The following is a 20,982-nucleotide window of genomic DNA, read 5'->3' on the forward strand; positions in this document are numbered from 1 at the left end:
GAGCGGAATTGCGGACCCATCCTCAATATTTGCCTAAGGTGGTGTCATCTTTTAATATGAACCAACCTATTGTGGTGCCTGTGGCTACACGAGACTTGGAGGATTCCGAGTCCCTTGATGTGGTCAGGGCTTTGAAAATTTACGTGGCCAGAATGGCTATAGTCAGAAAAACAGAAGCACTGTTTGTCCTGTATGCAGCCAACAAGGTTGGCGCTCCTGCTTCAAAGCAGAATATTGCTCGCTGGATCTGTAACACGATTCAGCAGGCGCATGCGACAGCTGGATTGCCGTTACCAAAATCGGTCAAGGCCCATTCCACTAGGAAGGTGGGCTCGTCTTGGGTGGCTGCCCGAGGGGTCTCGGCACTACAGCTGTGCCGAGCTGCTACTTGGTCGGGTTCAAACACCTTTGCAAAGTTCTATAAGTTTGATACCCTGGCTGAGGAGGACCTCCTGTTTGCTCAATCGGTGCTGCAGAGTCATCCGCACTCTCCCGCCCGTTTGGGAGCTTTGGTATAATCCCCATGGTCCTTACGGAGTCGCCAGCATCCTCTAGGACGTAAGAGAAAATAAGATTTTAAACCTACCGGTAAATCTTTTTCTCGTAGTCCGTAGAGGATGCTGCGTGACCGTCTCAAGTGCGGACTACTTCTGCAAGACTTGTATATAGTTTTGCTTACATAAGGGTTATGTTAAAGTTTTCATCGGTCTCCGACTGATGCTATGTTGTTTTTTCATACTGTTAACTGGTTAGTATATCACAAGTTATACGGTGTGAATGGTGTGGCTGGTATGAATCTTGCCCTTGGTTTAACAAAAATTCTTTCCTCGTACTGTCCGTCTCCTCTGGGCACAGTTTCTCTAACTGAGGTCTGGAGGAGGGGCATAGAGGGAGGAGCCAGTGCACACCCATACCTAAAGTCTTTCTTAAAGTGCCCATGTCTCCTGCGGAGCCCGTCTATCCCCATGGTCCTTACGGAGTCCCCAGCATCCTCTACGGACTACGAGAAAAAGATTTACCGGTAGGTTTAAAATCTTATTTGTGTGACGGACACTTTTCGGGTTTTGTGTTTTGGTTTTGGATCTGGATCCCCTCTCGTGTTTTGGATATGGATTGGTTTTGCCAAAACCACTCTTTTGGGTTTTGGTTTTGGATCTGGATGATTTTTGAGAAAAAAAACATAAAACCAGTTAAAATCTCAGATTTTGGGTGTAGTTTTGATCCTAGGTATTATTAACCTCAATAACATTCATTTCCACTCCTTTACAGTCTATTCTGAACACCTCACACCTCACAATATTGTTTTTAGGCTAAAAGGTTGCACCGAGGTCGCTGGATGACTAAGCTAAATGGGCAGCACAAACACCTGGCCCATCTAGGAGTGGGACTGCAGTGGCAGACAGGATGGCAGTTTTAAAAACTAGGCCCCAAAGAGCACATAATGCAAAGAAGAAGAAAAAAGAGGTGAAAGATGGAATTGTCTTGGGCCTTCCCACACACCATTATGTTGTTTAAACAGGACATGTACAGTTTAATAAACCCATCATTTCAGTGACAGGTGGTTGTTCCCTCTGGAAAAAGCTCGCCAAGTTCTCCAAATCATAGCTAGCTACAAACATACCACCTCCATATTTGAGGACTTTTCACATTATGAGAAGAGGCAAGAGGAAGAGGACAGTGTCAAGAAGGTGATTCAAAATTAGTGAGGCACATGCAATCAGGAACAACACACAGGCTTTCATCTCCACTCCTATATTGGTGTGGAACAGAAAGGACTTCAACCAAGCAAATATATCCTTATTAATTACCACATTACTGGACAAACAAAAAAAAAAACTAGGGTCCATAGCCTCCAAAATTGTACCCACTTCTCTATTTTTAGGGATTAAGATAATCTCAGATTTAATGCTGGGATGCAAATAAACTATATACCACAGGATCAAGATTGGATATTTCCCCCTCCACGGAGACTGGAGACTTATTTAGTGAAAATCTTGTGGGTTTCTTTTTTTCCATTTTTTTTATTGCATTTTAATTTACATATTTTGTGGCAGATGCATTATTTTTGTTTCTTACAGCTCCCAGTTACATGCATGTGAGCATACCTGTGTGTCCAATTTACACGAATGTGAGCATACTGTACCTGTGTGTCCTGTTTATTTTATTCATATTTTATTTTTAAATAAAGCAGCCCCTTAGATGTTTTAGCAGCCCCTTCTGAGCCCCCACAGCAGCCCTGGATAGGGCAAGTGCAGTTTGGAGGAAGCAATGTTAACCTCTGTGCCCACAGCATGCCTCAACATGGCAAGCCAGACATCTTCCTGGCTGTAAGCCACCATGAGACTCCATACTGGGCCTTATTCAGTAACTGTTTGTGCCTCACAGGAGATACTGGCCCATCTAGTGCTGCAGTGCAATGGAAAGCTGATGCAATGCAAGAAACTCTGTTCTTCTAACACTGCAAGGTCTTGCGATAACCCTACGCAGCCCTAAGGAAAAGAAGATCCCTGTACAACAAATGCGCATCTTCTAAATAAATAATCCCAAAATGTGGAAGATCAATAATAAATAAAAATTAAGGTTGACTAATTGGAGCCATTCATTTGAGTGAGTCCCTAAAATTAATTAATTGAGAAGAACCTCTAATGCTCTTGCAGAAAATCGCAATTTTACCTCTCTGGCAGTTGCGCTGGATTATGATTCAGTCTCTTCTGAGTAACACTGACTTTGGTCACAAATGTGGTCTCTCCCCACTTTACTTAAAAACACTTTGACAATTTCCATTTCCACATTTGCGGCTATGTTTTCACAAATCTGTTTGTGATGTTGAAGCTTGTTTCATATCTGCTCTAGGCTTTTATTTAAACCTAGGATCAAGTACAGCAGCATCCCTGGAATTATACGGCAGCACCCCTGGATTTATACAGCACAGGCAGCACCCCTGAAGAATTACACAGCACAGAAGACAGGCAACAGCATCCCTGGATTTAAACGGCAGTGGGACAGCACCCCTGGACTGATATGGCAGAGGGGCAGCACACCATATATGGCATCACCCCTGGAATGACATGCCAAAGAAAAAACATGCAAGATAGAATTGTCCTTGCGCCCTCCCACCCTTATGTTGTATAAACAGGACATGCACACTTTAACAAACCAATCATTTCAATGACATGGTCTGCCCCATGACTGTGGCTGAAATGATTGGTTTCTTTGGGCCCCCACCAAAAAAGAAGCAATTAATCTCTCCTTGCACAACCTGGCTCTACAGAGGCAAGATGTCATCCTCATCCTCAGATTCCCCCCCCCCCCCCCCACCCATCAGTGTTTACATCCTCATCATCACAGAGAAATACTATTCAAAAAACAAACCACATCATTTAGGTGTCAGTGGACTGCTTATGCTATTACCCAAAGTTTCTGAATTTGACAATGACTTATGATGAATGTGCTGCAGGTGACGTATAAGGGAGGGTGTTCCTAGGTGGTTAATGTCCTTACCCCTACTTATTATGTATTGACAAACACAGCAGATGGCTTGACAGCTGTTGTCCAGATTTGTAGAGAAATAATTCCACACGGAAGAGGTAGCTTTTTTTGTATTTTGCCCAGGCATGACAATGGGTTTTTTTTATCCCATGGGGAACAACTGTGTCCACTGGTGCTTTTTCAAACAAACCACATCACCATCAGAATCCTCATCATCAACTTCCTCTGCAGCACCAGCAACACCCATATCCTCCTCATCCTGGTGTACTTCTGCAGTGACATCCTCAATCTCAATATCAGCAACTGGACTGGTGGTGGTCCTCCCAGCACTTTCAGGGGGCGTGCAAATGGTGGTAGGAGCCTCCTTTTCCCATACAGTATTGTGAAGGTCAGGCCTAGACATCGCAACTGCAGACAGTGCCAACACCCCTGTATTTTCACAACACCCCTGTAATTTTACAGCATGATAGACAAGGCCAATGTACATTTATTTTCACTGCACCCCTGTATTTTTACAGCATACAGGACCAGTGTGCTTTTATTTTAAAAACATCGCCCCTGAATTTTTACAGCATGCAGGGCCAGTGCTCATTTTATTTTCACTGCACACCTCATTTTTTACAGCATACAAGACAAGGCCAGTGTACATTGATTTTCACAACACCCTAGAATTATTACAGCATACAAGACTGGGCCAGTACACATTGATTTTCACTGCACCCTAGAATTATTGCAGCATACAAGACAGGGCCATTGTACATTTATTTTCACTGCACCTCTGAATTTTGACAACATACATGGCCAGTGTACATTTATTGTCACTGCACCCCCAAATTTTTACAGCATACAAGACAGGGCCAGTGTTTATTGATTTTCACTGCACCCTAGAATTATTACAGCATACAAGAAAGGGTAAGTGTACATTTATTTTCACTACACCCCTGAATTTTTACAGCATACAGGGCCAGTGTACATTTATTTTCACTGCACCCCAGAATTTTTACAGCATACAAGATAGGGCCAGTGTACATTGATTTTAATGCACCCCAAGACAGGGCCAGTGTAATATTATTTTAACAGCAGCATCTCTATATTTTTACAGAATATAGGACCAGTGTACTTTTAATTTTTAACAACTGGACCCCTGAATTTTTACAGCATACAGGGCCAGTGTAATGTTATTTTAACAGCAGCACTCCTATTTTTTTTATAGCATACAGGACAAGTGTGCTTTTAATTTTTAACAACTGCACCCCTAAATGTTTACATCATACAGGGCCAGTGTAATGTTATTTTAACAGCATCACCCCTATATTTTTACAGCATATAGGAGCAGTGTGCTTTTAATTTTATACAACTGCACCCCTGAATTTTTACAGCATACAGTGTAATGTTTTACAGCATACAGTGTAATGTTATTTTAATGCAGCACCCGTATATTTTTACAGCATACAGGAGCAGTGTGCTTTTAATTTTTAACAACTGCACCCCTGAATTTTTACAGCATACAGGGCCAGTGTAATGTTATTTTAACAGCAGCACCCCTATACTTTACAGCATACATGAGGACAGTGCCCCTGCCCCCTGTACAACACAGTGACAGCCTGGACAGCAACACCCATGTACAGATGCAGCACCCATAACAGCACATGAAACACCAGTGACAGCCCAGTCAGCCAGGACAGCACCCCTAACACAGCACAGGTATACCACAGTGACTGCAGCAGCACCCGTACAGAGCACACACTAACCCCACCTGACGCCACCACCCACAGAGAGACAGAGGTCTGTCTCCCTCACTCTCCAAGTCTGGAGTGAAATTGGTGTTGATGCATGGCTGTTTATATGGATTCCAAAACCTGCGAGAATCCAACAATGGGATGATGACGTTTTGCCTCGTTCTGCTTTCTGAGTATGGCTGGAAGTCCTGAGCCAGGCTTGGATACTGGCTCAGAGCGTGAATTTTGGGGGGGTTTGGTTCTCAGGGAACTGAACCCGCTCCACTCATTTCTACTTCCTATAGCCGTCTGTGGAGATTGCAAGCATATGTACTATTGCTAGCCCCAATTTTTATTGTGCCTCCTGTTTTTTTAATTGCCACCAAGTTTAAGTACTTTAGTAATTTACAGAAACTAGAGAGTCTCCCTACACAATAACGTCTGTCCCGGGCTCAGGAGCATGGTAGGAGCGGAGATATTGGACTTTCAACTGGGCAGTCAGAGAAGTTTCAAATAGGGACTTGGGCCCTCATTCCGAATTGTTCACTTGCTAGCTGCTTTTAGCAGCTGTGCAAACACTAAACCGCTGCCCTCTGGGAGTGTATCTTAGCTTAGCAGAAGTGTGAACGAAAGGATCGCAGCACAGCTACAAAAAAAGATTGTGCAGTTTCTGAGCAGCTCGAGAACTACTCCTAGCTTGCGATCACTTCAGACTGTTTAGTTCCTGTTTTGAAATCACGAACACAACCTGCGTTCGGCCAGCCATGCCTGCGTTTCCCCAGGCATGCCTGCGTTTTTCCACACACTCCCCGAAAATGGTCAGTTACCTCCCAGAAACACCCACTTCCTGTCAATCACTCTGCGGCCAGCAGTGCGATTGAAAAGCGTCGCTAGACCTTGTGTGAAACTGCATCGGCTGTTGTGAAAGTACATCGCGAGTGCGCATTGTGCCGCATACGCATGCGCAAAAGTGCCATTTTTTTGCCTGATCACTGCGCAGCGACCAAAAACAGCTAGAGAACAACTCAGAATGACCACCTTGGTGCACTCATTTCTGGGTAGATGCTGCCAACTTTGATGCTGAATATTTCCAGTTCTATGTGGTCTACCAGATTGCTTTTGGTACATCCAGAAACTAGAGAGTCCCTCCTTTATAATGATAAGCCTGGTAAGAGTCAGGATATTGGACTTCCAACTGGGCCTATCACAACTTGCTTTAGTGCACTGAGAGCCCGATTCAGCATGGAACGCATCTACAATGCATTCACATGCTAAAGCCCTTCTGCAGTGTGCGCATGCATAGAAGCCACACTGCGCGTCCACACACAGAGAGATGTGTCAGCGTCTCACATATACGAATGTCTCTTCCTGATTATGCGGTGTGGTCCGGACAAAGCAGACGTGTCCAGACCATTTGTGGGATGGGCTGTGACGGCTGCATGACATCACACACAGCCGCTGCGACCCAAAATATGGTGGCTCTCTGCCTATGCAGCTATCATGTCAGTGTAAAGGGTTTTAGTTGTCCAATTTTTTGCACAACTACAACCCATGCTGAATTAGGCCCTGAATCCCCAGTAATTGTTCTCAACGTTGCCAGGGAATGTCTAGATGGCACATGCGCAGAAGTAACTGCAGGGGGAGCCGCTGTACATCGCGGGCACAAGATGTGACCTCAACTGACACAGATATTGTAAAAGTTTAGTTCATTCGAGTGAACTGGAAGCAAAAAAAAAAACAGACACGTGGTCTGATAGCATCAAAATACCACTAAATAAACACTGTACTTTAGTATAACCCACACTGTGGGGTAAATTTACTAAGATGTGAGTTCTATTTAAGATGGGATGTTGCCTATAGCAACCAATCAGATTCCAGGTATTATCTTTTAGAAGGTGCTAGATAAATGAGAAGTAGAATCTGATTGGTTGCTATGGGCAACATCCCATCTTAAATAGAACTCCCATCTTAGTAAATTTACCCCTGTATGTTTTGAAGACACAACATTGAAGTTTATGCACAAACTAATTAAGAATTACTATTTTATGTAGAAATAGAATTAATTGCCTCCAAGCTAAACCAGGTTTATATTTTCTAGTCCTTGTAGCTTGGATAGGAAATATGAATAAATTATCAGTGACATAACTGTACAAATTTTTTTGCTTGTACAAGTCTATAATAAACAAACCGCTAGTGCCTATGCCATAGTAGATGGGAAATTGCATATTTATGAATAAAATGTAATTATAAGTTAACTGCAGTAAAGTTGTTTTTGTGTCATAGAGCATGACATTATAGTCAATTACTTAGTTTAATTACGTATTTTATGTCATTGTAACATAGATCCCTGCCTATGACATGAGATAGCGTGTTGTCTTACCTTAGATTATGTAGTAGAGCGAGATAAATGTATTCTCATTCCTAAACTCATTACAACAAGCTTCACATCCATCTAGTAAAATGTCGTGATACAGAGTTGGAAGGTGTTGTAAATCATATTATTGCAGTGGTGTCAAACAAAACAAGACAAGCAACTCAACTATGCATGGAAACAAAGGAACTGGGGTGAAGAAAAATGGCAGCAGGTGTTCTGGACTAATTAGTCAACATGTGAAATATTCAGCTGTAACAGAAGGCAGTTTTTTCGGCAAGGGGCTCAAGAGCGGTACAATAATGAGTGTCTACAGGCAACAGTGAAGCATGGTGGAGGTTCCTTGCAAGTTTGGTGCTGCATTTCAGCAAATGTGGTTGGAAATTTGAGGGGTTATTCAGAGTTGTTAGCAAACCAAAACTGTTAGTAATTGGGCAAAACCATGTTGCACTGCAGGTGGGGCAGATGTAACATGTGCAGACAGATTTAGATTTGGATGGGCTGTGTTCAAACTAAAAACTAAATTTCAGTGTAAAAGTAAAGCAGCCAGTGTTTACCCTGCACAGAAACAATATAATCCACCCAAATCTAAATCTCTCTGCACATGTTACATCTGTCCCATCTGCAGTGCAACATGGTTTTGCCCAATTGCTAACTTTTTTGGTTTGCTAATAACTCTGAATAACCCCCCTGGTCAGGATTAATGGTGTCCTCAATGCTGACAAATACAGGAAGGTACTTATTAGCAAGGAGGCATCTGATGCTTGGCTCCAAATTTATTTTGCAGCAGGACAATGACGCAAAACAAATAGCCAATGTCTTTAAGAACTATCTTCAGCATAAAAGAAGAACAAGGAGTTCTGGAAGTGGTGAAATGGCCCCCACAGAGCCCGAATCTCAACAGCATCAAGTCTGTCTAAAATGACATGAAGAGACAGAAGGATTTTGCCAGGCCTACATCCATAGAAGATCTGTGGCTATTTCTCCAAGATGTTTGGAGCAACTTTCCTGCCAAGGTCCTTCAGAAACTGTGTGCAAGTGTATATAGAAAAATGTATGCTGTTATGCTGTTTTAAAAGTAAAGGGTGGTCACACCAAATATTGATTTGATTTAGATTTCTCTGCTGTTCATACACTTAGCATTTTTTGATCAAAATAATCTATTAACACTTCTATTTTTGAAAGTTTCTTACTTTTCAGCATTTATTCTACACCTGCCTAAAACTTTTGCACAGTACTGTATATACAGCAAAAAAAAGTCCTGCACTGTCACCAGCACAATGGTAATCTGCTGTGGTGCACTTTTAAGGAAAATCCCAAAGGCAGTCCTAATCAAAATAGGTATGGTTCCACAATATGGAATAAAAGGCACTCACCAGTCTTGTCCAATTTAGTTTAACAAAAGTCATGGGGTTTATTGGTGCAAGTTCAGAATATATCAACATTTTGGTCCCTACAGGGACCTTTGTCAAGGCTGTCACAATTTCAGAGTATATACAACAGGTCAGCACTGGCACTATCAAGTTCTTCTCAGACTTCATTTTCCTGCTGCCTGAAGCTATAGTACTAATCTGCCCTGCATATTACATTATTAGAATACCTTAAGACTGGTTGAGTGTTCTAACTAGTTTTTTGATGCTTTGGTCCAAATGTATTAAGCCTTAAAAAGTGATAAAGTGGAGACCGATAAAGAGTGATAAAGTACCAGCCAATCAGCTTCCTGATTGCCATGTTACAGGCTGTGTTTGAAACTGGCAGGAGCTGGTCGGTTGGTACTTTATCACTCTTTGGGGTCTGTTCATGAAGTAGTGAAAAGGGTGGCTTAGGGGTCTCTTTATCAAGCAGTGAAAAGAGTGGAGAAGTAAGCCTGTGGAGAAGTTGCCCGTGGCAATCAATCAGCTGCTCTGTACAATTGTATAGTATGCAATTTATAAATGATACTTCAATGCTGATTGGTTGTCATGGGCAACTTCTCCACAGGCTCACTTCTCCACACTTTTTACTGCTTCATGAATAGACCCGTTAGTGAGCCAGTGGAGAAGTTGCCCATGGCAACCAGTCACCATTGAAGTAACATTTACAGTTTGCATACTATAAAATTGTACGGAGCAGCTGATTGGTTGCCATGGGTAACTTCTCCACAGGCTCACTTCTCCACTCTTTACACTGCTTCATGAATTGATCCCTTTATCCATCTCCACTTTATCACTTTTTATGGCTTAATACATTTGAGCCTTTACTTCTTGTTGTATTTGACACGCTTACACAATTTTTTTTATGTCAGATCAAAATGAGACAACACATACAGCATGATGAAGGGAATGTAGCAAATACCTTTCCTATTATTACTGGCAACATGTACTTGAGTAATACATATGATATACCAGCAGAAGAGATGCAGGCTGTCAGTATACCGACAGTGGCAACCTTTCTACCGGAATCCCGACAGTGAGGCAGCGAGTCCCCTCATGGGCTTGCTGCACTCTACATGCTTCAGACCCAGGTTATATTGCTACTCGTTTGGCATGGACCCACCAATCGAGTGGAAATACCCAGCGTTGGTTGGGATTCCAGGAGGCGAGATTTCATGGCTGTTGGTATTCCGGCGTCGGTCTCCTGAATGCCAGGATCCCGACAGCCGGTATATTAACTGCATCCTGTACTTGGATGTCCCCCATACTTACACAGTACAAATCCCTTCACATCTAAAGCAGCATAACTCCCAAAAATGTGTAATTATTTCTTTTAACAATACAAGTCTCACCTTAGAATTGTAAAAAATGTAAATGAGTGACAAATTGTGTTTGCAGATAAGGGACAATACTAATTATATATACCTACTTTTCAGTAGCTGCATAAGCATAAAAGAAGCATAGGTCTATTACATGTTATAACAAACTGTATATGTAATTTAATAAGGGACAATGCCCTGGCTGTTAACTCTCCATCATGCACAACCTTACAAACAAGTTCCAAAAAACGTTTCCAAGCCACATCATCTAATCGGGTGGGTAAAAAAACTGTTGTTTTACATTTTCGCAGCAGTAAACATCCACCCAGATGAAACATTAAAAAAATGCCATAACCACTTTTTGGGGAAAAAAATGGAGGATATGAAAATTCTGAGGGCAATACAAATAATAACAGTGTATACAGTATGTTGGCTATACATCTGGTGTTGTTGCTTTTGCTGACAGTAATGGAGGGGGAATAAATTACATGTTAATTTTTATGGGGCTGAAGTTGTACTTGATGATCATGCAAAGTTCTTAGTCATCAAAAGATTGTAAGTCCATGTGAAAATTCCAGCCACAGCTAGTACAACCAGCCGTCACTGGAAAAGTACAGTATAATGCATCATGTAGCACTCACCCCAGAAAAAGAATCTGCATTAATAATTTTAAATTGCTGTGAAGTTGCTATAATTTTTCAAAGTAAGCTGTACACAATCTAGAGACCAATATTGTTACCAACATAATCTGTTACTCAGGTTATCCATCAGCCTAAAAAAATTATCAAGTCTCAATTTCTGCAAAATCATTATAATTTTCTCTAACGTCCTAAGTGGATGCTGGGGACTCCGTAAGGACCATGGGGAATAGCGGCTCCGCAGGAGACTGGGCACATCTAAAGAAAGCTTTAGGACTATGTGGTGTGCACTGGCTCCTCCCCCTATGACCCCCCTCCAAGCCTCAGTTAGATCTCTGTGCCCGAACGAGAAGGGTGCACACCAAGGGCTCTCCTGAGCTTCTTAGTGAAAGTTTTAGTTTAGGTTTTTTATTTTCAGTGAGACCTGCTGGCAACAGGCTCACTGCATCGAGGGACTAAGGGGAGAAGAAGCGAACTCACCTGCGTGCAGAGTGGATTGGGCTTCTTAGGCTACTGGACATTAGCTCCAGAGGGGCGATCACAGGCCCAGCCTGGATGGGTCCCAGAGCCGCGCCGCCGGCCCCCTTACAGAGCCAGAAGGCAGAAGAGGTCCGGAAAATCGGCGGCAGAAGACGTCCTGTCTTCAACAAGGTAGCGCACAGCACTGCAGCTGTGCGCCATTGCTCTCAGCACACTTCACACTCCGGTCACTGAGGGTGCAGGGCGCTGGGGGGGAGCGCCCTGAGACGCAATAATAAACACCTTGGATGGCAAAAGAATGCATCACATATAGCTCCTGGGCTATATGGATGCATTTAACCCCTGCCAAAATACATAGAAAAACGGGAGATAAGGCCGCCGATAAGGGGGCGGAGCCTATCTCCTCAGCACACTGGCGCCATTTTCCCTCACAGCTCCGTTGGAGGGAAGCTCCCTGTCTCGCCCCTGCAGTCACTACACTACAGAAAGGGTTATAAAAGAGAGGGGGGGGCACTAATTACGCGCAGTATTAAAGATACAGCAGCTATAAGGGGAAAAACACTTATATAAGGTTATCCCTGTATATATATAGCGCTCTTGTGTGTGCTGGCAAACTCTCCCTCTGTCTCCCCAAAGGGCTAGTGGGGTCCTGTCCTCTATCAGAGCATTCCCTGTGTGTGTGCTGTATGTCGGTACATTTGTGTCGACATGTATGAGGAGAAAAATGATGTGGAGACGGAGCAGATTGCCTGTAATAGTGATGTCACCCCCTAGGGGGTCGACACCTGAGTGGATGAACTGTTGGAAGGAATTACATGACAGTGTCAGCTCTGTATAAAAGACAGTGGTTGACATGAGACAGCCGGCTACTCAGCTTGTGCCTGTCCAGACGTCTCATAGGCCGTCAGGGGCTCTAAAGCGCCCGTTACCTCAGATGGCAGTTATAGACGCCGACACGGATACTGACTCCAGTGTCGACGGTGAAGAGACAAATGTGACTTCCAGTAGGGCCACACGTTACATGATTGAGGCAATGAAAAATGTTATTACACATTTCTGATAATACGAGTACCACCAAAAAGGGGTATTATGTTCGGTGAGGAAAAACTACCTGTAGTTTTCCTGAATCTGAGAAATTAAATGAGGTGTGTGATGATGCGTGGTTTTCCCCCGATAACAACTGATAATTTCTAAAATGTTATTGGCATTATATCCTTTCCCGCCAGAGGTTAGGGTGCGTTGGGAAACACCCCCTAGGGGGGATAAAGCGCTCACACGCTTGTAAGGGCTCTACCCTCTCCTGAGATGGCCGCCCTTAAGGATCCTGCTGATAGAAAGCAGGAGGGTATCCTAAAATGTATTTACACACATACTGGTGTTATACTGCGACCAGCAATCGCCTCAGCCTGGATGTGCAGTGCTGGGTTGGCGTGGTCGGATTCCCTGACTGAAAATATTGATACCCTAGATAGGGACAGTATATTATTGCCTATAGAGCATTTAAAAGATGCATTTCTATATATGCGTGATGCACAGCGGAATATTTGCCGACTGGCATCAAGTCTAAGTGCGTTGTCCATTCCTACCAGTAGAGGGTTATGGACACGTCAGTGGTCAGGTGATGCGTATTCCAAACGGCATTTGGAAGTATTGCCTTATTAAAGGGAGGAGTTATTTGGGGTCGGTCTTTCAGACCTGGTTGCCACGGTAACAGCTGGGAAATCCACGTTTGTACCCCAGGTCGCCTCTCAACATGAGAAGACGCCGTATTATCAGGCGCAGTCTTTTCGTGGACAAGCGGGCAAAAGATTCCTCATTTCTGCCCCGTGACAGAGGGAGAGGAAAAAGGCTGCAGAAATCAGCCAGTTCCCAGGAACAGAAACCCTCTCCCGCCTCTGCCAAGCCCTCAGTATGACGCTGGGGCTTTACAAGCAGAATCAGGCACGGTGGGGGGCCCGTCTCAATGAATTTCAGCGCGCAGTGGGCTCACTCGCAAGTAGACCCCTGGATCCTTCAGGTGATATCTCAGGGGTACAAATTAGAATTTGAGACGTCTCCCCCTCGCCGTTTCCTAAAGTCAGCTTTACCAATGTCTCCTTCTGACAGGGAGACTGTTTTGGAAGCCATTCACAAGCTGTATTCCCAGCAGGTGATAACAAGGTACCCCTCCTGCAACAGGGAACGGGGTATTATTCCACACTGTTGTGGTACCGAAGCCGGACGGCTCGGTGAGACCGATTCTAAATCTAAAATCTTTGAACACTTACATACAGAGGTTCAAATTCAAGATTGAGTCACTCAGAGCAGTGATTGCGAACCTGGAAGAAGGGGACTACATGATGTCTCGGGACATCAAGGATGCTTACCTTCATGTCAAAATTTACCCTTCTCATCAAGGGTACCTCAGGTTTATGGTACAGAACTGTCACTATCAGTTCAGACGCTGCCGTATGGATGGTCCACAGCACCCCGGGTCTTTACCAAGGTAATGGCCGAAATGATGATATTCCTTCGAAGGAAGGGAATTTTAGTTATCCTTTACTTGGACGATTCCCTGATAAGGGTAAGATCCAGGGAACAGTTGGAGGTCGGTGTAGCACTATTTCAGGTAGTGTTGCGGCAGCACGATTGGATTCTCAATATTCCAAAATCGCAGCTGGTTCCGACGACTTGTCTTCTGTTCCTAGGGATGATCCTGGACACAGTCCAGAAAAAGGCCTTTCTCCTGGAGGAGAAAGCCAGGGAGTTATCCGAGCTAGTCAGGAACCTCCTAAAACCGAGCCAAGTCTCAGTGCATCAATGCACAAGGGTTCTGGGTAAAATGGTGGCTTCCTACGAAGCAATCCCATTCGGCAGATTCCACGCAAGAACTTTCCAGTGGGACCTGCTGGACAAATGGTCCGGGTCGCATCTTCAGATGCATCAGCGGATAACCCTGTCACCAAGGACAAGGGTGTCCCTCCTGTGGTGGTTGCAGAGTGCTCATCTACTAGAGGGCCGCAGATTCGGCATTCAGGACTGGGTCCTGGTGACCACGGATGCCAGCCTGCGAGGCTGGGGAGCAGTCACACAGGGAAGGAATATCCAGGGCTTATGGTCAAGTCTGGAGACATCACTTCACATAAATATCCTGAAGCTAAGGGCCATTTACAATGCTCTAAGCTTAGCAAGACCTCTGCTTCAAGGTCAGCCGGTGTTGATCCAGTCGGACAACATCACGGCAGTCACCCACGTAAACAGACAGGGTGGCACAAGAAGCAGGAGGGCAATGGCAGAAGCTGCAAGGATTCTTCGCTGGGCGGAAAATCATGTGATAGCACTGTCAGCAGTATTCATTCCGGGAGTGGACAACTGGAAAGCAGACTTCCTCAGCACGACCTCCACCCGGGAGAGTGGGGACTTCACCCAGAAGTCTTCCACATGATTATAAACCATTGGGAAAAACTCGACAGGTATTGCGCCAGGTCAAGGGACCCTCAGGCAATAGCTGTAGACGTTCTGGTAACACCGTGGGTGTACCAGTCAGTGTATGTGTTCCCTCCTCTGCCTCTCATACCCAAGGTACTGAGATTGATAAGATGGAGAGGAGTAAGCACTATATTCGTGGCTCCGGATTGGCCAAGAAGGACTTGGTAACCGGAACTTCAAGAGATGCTCACGGAGGATCCGTGGCCTCTACCTCTAAGAAGGGACCTGCTCCAGCAAGGACCCTGTCTGTTCCAAGACTTACCACGGCTGCGTTTGACGGCATGGCGGTTGAACGCCGGATCCTGAAAAGGCATTCCGGATGAAGTCATCCCTATCCTGATCAAAGCCAGGAAGGATGTAACCGCAAAACATTATCACCGCATTTGGCAAAAATATGTTGCGTGGTGCGAGGCCAGTAAGGCCCGACGGAGGAAATTCAACTGGGTCGTTTCCTACATTTCCTGCAAACAGGAGTGTCTATGGGCCTGAAATTGGGGTCCATTAAGGTTCAAATTTCGGCCCTGTCAATTTTCTTCCAAAAAGAACTAGCTTCAGTTCCTGAAGTTCAGACGTTTGTAAAAGGGGTACTGCATATACGGCCTCCTTTTGTGCCTTCAGTGGCACTTTGGGATCTCAATGTAGTTTTTGGGTTCCAAAAGTCACATGGGTTTGAACCACTTAAATCTGTGGAGTTAAAATATCTCACATGGAATGAGGTCATGCTGTTGGCCCTGGCCTGGGCCAGGCGCGTGTCAGAATTGGCGGCTTTATCCTGTAAAAGCCCTTATCTGATTTTCCATTCGGACAGGGCGGAATTGAGGACTCGTCCTCAGTTTCTCCCTAAGGTGGTTTCAGCGTTTCACCTGAACCAACCTATTGTGGTGCCTGCGGCTACTAGGGACTTGGAGGACTCCAAGTTGCTAGACGCTGTCAGGGCCCTGAAAATATATGTTTCCAGGACAGCTGGAGTCAGGAAAACTGACTCGCTGTTTATCCTGTATGCACCCAACAAGCTGGGTGCTCCTGCTTCTAAGCAGACTATTGCTCGTTGGATTTGTAGTAAAATTCAGCTTGCACTTTCGGTGGCAGACCTGCCACAGCCAAAAATCTGTAAATGCCCACTCCACAAGGAAGGTGGGCTCATCTTGGGCGGCTGCCCGAGGGGTCTCGGCTCTACAACTTTGCCGAGCAGCTACTTGGTCAGGAGCAAATACGTTTGTAAAATTCTACAAAATTGATACCCTGGCTGAGGAGGACCTGGAGTTCTCTCATTTGGTGCTGCAGAGTCATCCGCACTCTCCCGCCCGTTTGGGAGCTTTGGTATAATCCCCATGGTCCTTACGGAGTCCCCAGCATCCACTTAGGACGTTAGAGAAAATAAGAATTTACTTACCGATAATTCTATTTCTCGTAGTCCGTAGTGGATGCTGGGCGCCCATCCCAAGTGCGGATTGTCTGCAATACTGGTACATAGTTATTGTTACCAAAAAATCGGGTTATTGCTGTAGTGAGCCATCTTTTCTAGAGGCTCCTCTGTTATCATGCTGTTAACTGGGTTCAGATCACAAGTTGTACGGTGTGATTGGTGTGGCTGGTATGAGTCTTACCCGGGATTCAAAATCCTTCCTTATTGTGTACGCTCGTCCGGGCACAGTATCCTAACTGAGGCTTGGAGGGGGGTCATAGGGGGAGGAGCCAGTGCACACCACATAGTCCTAAAGCTTTCTTTAGATGTGCCCAGTCTCCTGCGGAGCCGCTATTCCCCATGGTCCTTACGGAGTCCCCAGCATCCACTACGGACTACGAGAAATAGAATTATCGGTAAGTAAATTCTTATTATTTCATCATCATCCACATTGCCATCCACATTCTTAAATAATTATAGAATGAAGCATTGCCACATTATCTGGTTTAGAAAACAAATCACAAGCAGCAAATGAAATCCTGGCTTACATAAACAGTGACTTAAGGTTTAGTACTGGTTGTTCTCCACACAACTTGACATCTCACAATACAGTAGCTCAAATATCACTACTGCCTTGCTGTGGGGGCAAATGTCACACATCCCTAATTTGCTCATATGCTCAACATGTTAGTATAGAGATTCCTGCACACTCTCAAAACATTGAAAGCATACTAGCAATGCCAAGAAAGATCATTTCCCATCTTAACCGATCATATTGCATTTAAATGTCCTTACCTCATGATAAACATAACAATTTGTCACAACATTAGATCATATGTGATTTTCCGACTAGTTGAAAATTTATCTTGACTATGCCTGAGAGACAGCATGTGCAATGAAAAGCCTTGCATAATTGTGCAATGTTTTCTAGCTGGCAATAAATAGAAGACTTTTGTAAACTGATGTCACATAGATGAGATTTATTAGTATATATATATATATATATATATATATATTTATTGTCAAAGTCGAAAAATATTGCAGTACACACATCACGTACAAACTACACACAGATGGCCTCCGCACGTGTACTTGTTCTGTCATGCGTGCACATATTCGCAATTTGTGTATGGTCGCTCCCGCGGTCCTGCGCATTAGCGCGTGGTATGGGTATTTACGGTAGAGTTTGTGAACGTATGGAAAGCTATCAAAACACATTACATAATAGTGCACAATGTACACATAGCCTCCCTGCACCACATCAGAAAGTAACAGCAGTTTAAATGGTAACAGAACAAAGGGATTCACCTTTACAGAATAGGAGGGGACAGATAAAGGTTATAAGGTGGTGTTTGGTATCCAGCTGAAGCGTATTTTAAGGGTAACATTCCGGTGTTGGTTTGAGGAAGATCGCATGTTCCTGCGGATAGTTATGTGCAGGAGCAGAATATAGATTTAAACTGTATTTACTGTACATTATATATGCAGCGGGAATCCAGAGGAGACCACCCACAAGAGCAGTTGGGAAAGACATCGCCTACCTATTCAAACCGACCTAAGACCTCTCCTGTACTGTAAATGACCATCCCTGTGTCCAATGGACAAAGAGATTACAGTATCCATTGTATTGCTTTTTGGAAGAATTGTATAAAGAGAGCCTGCTGCAGGCCTGGTCAGACACAAGACTCACAACGTTATCTATCAGATGACGGAGGACCGGACCGGGTAGCGCAAGCAAATCCACTCACGTATGTACCATTGAATGTAGCCATTTACTCTGTTATATTGTATTGTATTATTTGTATTGTATTGTAACCCCCTTTCAGCAATAATACGCTGTGGTTTCGGAACCCAGCGGTTTAATTACAATCTGGTGTCGTGTCTTCATTGCCCTGCTAAGGTTTAAAGTGTATTATCATTGCATTGCATTGCTGTAAAAGGTTTAAAGTGTATCTCTGGGTGTGTACGCGCTGTGAGTACTTTGTACCATCAGCGCGGCGTTTGTACGCAAAGTTCGTACACAGTATGGGACTTTGTACGCTAAAATCGGACAAAGTACGTAGAGTGTGTATTAAGTATAGCGGCCGCAGCGGCTCCATGGTAAAGTGTATTTAAGGTGTGTTTAAAGTATAGCTTTCATTCCTGTAAGATAATCAGCATTATCAATATATATATATATATATATATATATATATCAGTATTAGTGATATTACACCCAGGGGTTAAAGTGAGGGTGAATGGGATGGACCTGAGTTCCATCACCTGTTATGGTAGGTGGAACTGGTAATTCACAGCAGTAATTAAATGCACAGCAATTCCAACAGAAAAGCCGACTCCTCCACCCACATCAATAAATGATGCAGGCAGCGCTAGTGTCACTCATGATCAGCAGCCACCTCCCCCTTCCTCAGGTCCTAGTGGCCCCATCGTCCACCTCCAACTGGGGCCAACTCCTCCTGGTACTCACACACACTGTGTCTGTCAGATGGCATTCATGCCCTCTGCAGATCCCAGCAGCTTCCTTTTCTGGCACTGCGTATGTGATGTCATGACGTCACCACCGCTGAAGTGATCAGCTACAAAGAGGAGCTGACTTTGTGCATACAGAAGACAGGATGAGAGGGGGTTGGCGGGACATACAGAGACAGGGAAGCTGCTGGAGGTGCACAGCTTGTAGCTGCTTGGAGGGAAATGCTGGAGTTACAGAGGCAGAGATGTGTATAAGGGGCACTACTGTTGGCATTGTGTGTATAAAGGGCACTACTGTGGGTATTGAGTATAAGGGGCACTACTGTGTGGCATAATGTGTAAAAGGGGTACCACTGTGTAGTGTAACATAAATAAGGGGCACTACTGAGTGATGTTATGTGAATAAGGTGCACTATGTGCAGTGTAATGTGAATAAGATTGTGCAGGTGGTTTGCCAAAAACCCTAGCACTGGCCCTGGCTCCACCTAATGGGAGGGGTTTTTGATATATGCATATGGCTTTAATAGTTATGAAAATGAAATTAAACAATGTTAAAAATAGCTAAACAGATCATTTTATATTCTGATTAAATTTGATTTGTAAAATGTTATAAAAAGACACAGGATAATTACAGTACATAGATAAGTGATAGGAAGCTATGAGTACCGGTTATTATAGGATTTTCTTTTGTTTTCTTGTTGCGGGCAGTCCCTCTGCAGACTCCGAGAGTAATCAATCATCATGTGACGATCCTACCTTCCTTGATATCTTTATTCCATTACCTGAATATCCCGGTGGAACCGTTCACCCTGTTCTTCGCTAAAATCTCATAGATTGGACAGAAAGTGATCTAAATGGCTGCACAAAAAAATGTTCTTTAATATTTATGTTGGCACCTACTTTGTCGAAACATTTCAGCATGTTGTGGACTAATTCCTGATAGTTGTCTGTCTTTTGAATGCCTAAAAAAAATTGAATGGCAGACATAACTCAGCCATGCCTCAGATTTGGTTTCAGTCATAGCTGTGGTAAAATTTGGACCCTTCACCAGTTTCCGTATCTGTGGGCCATCAAAAATTCCTGCTTTAAATTTTTCAATACTTACAGATGGAAATGTTTGACAAATATATGTGAAACAATTGCCTGACTTGTCCAAGGCTTTTACAAATTGTTTCACTAAACCTAGTTTAATATGTAGAGGTGGCAGTAAAAAAAATTTTTCCTATCGATTAAGGGCTCATGAATGATGCTGAATTCTCCTACAGTTATAATTTCTATTGGAAGCCATATGGTTTGCTGACAGTGCATTTGTTTTGCATGACTATCCCATAAGCATATGTGACATGGAAACTTAGTATATCCACTTTGCTGCCCAAGAAGAAAGCTTACCATATTTAAATTGTCACAAACAGACCACTGATGCTGAGAATGAGCATTTTTTTCGAAGACTAACTTGATATTTGCATACTGTTCTTTAAGTTTTGTTGAATAACTGATAAGAATCGACCCATATTTATTCTCATTGTGCAGTAATACGTATTTCAAGCTCCTTTTAGAAAAGTCGCCAGTCTTCTGCTCGATATTCTGGTAAGCTCATCATCTGTAGAAGTTCAGGAATATTGTTGCAATATACAAGGTTGTTATCTTGGCTAAAGAACAGCAGTATGGCTCTCTATTTCGATACAACGTTATAGTAACATCCGGCTCAAGACAGTGCTTTTCTTGAAGTCTGAATTCTAAAAGTTCAGTTCCTTTTTTTGATAAATTCAAGTCACAAATTAAATCGATTAGTTCATTTTGAGAAAATTTGTTTGGAGTAGAGGAACTTTCTTTAAACTAACTTTCATCTGTGTTGTCACTTGCACTGGATGAAATTAACATTTCCACATCATCACATTCAACTTCGCACAAAGAACTGAATGATGGTACAGGTAAATCTGCGCTATGTGGCATCGGTTGTTTTGCAGAATTAATACTTGGGTATTCCCATTTGCGTTTCTTAAATTGATTCATACCATTCTCATTTACAGCACAAAAATAATAGTCACTCGAGTGATCTTTTGGCTCACACCACATCAAAGAAATTAAGTTATTCTCGATCACCTTTAGTCCAATTGCGGATTGATTTCACGCAGGTTTTACAAACGTTGTGAGGCACCCATATCTTGTCTTGCTGGCTTATATGATGCCCAAAATAAGCCTGATAGGCTGTT

This window comes from Pseudophryne corroboree, chromosome 1 (assembly GCF_028390025.1).
Source record: "Pseudophryne corroboree isolate aPseCor3 chromosome 1, aPseCor3.hap2, whole genome shotgun sequence".
Classification (NCBI taxonomy): Eukaryota; Metazoa; Chordata; class Amphibia; order Anura; family Myobatrachidae; genus Pseudophryne; species Pseudophryne corroboree.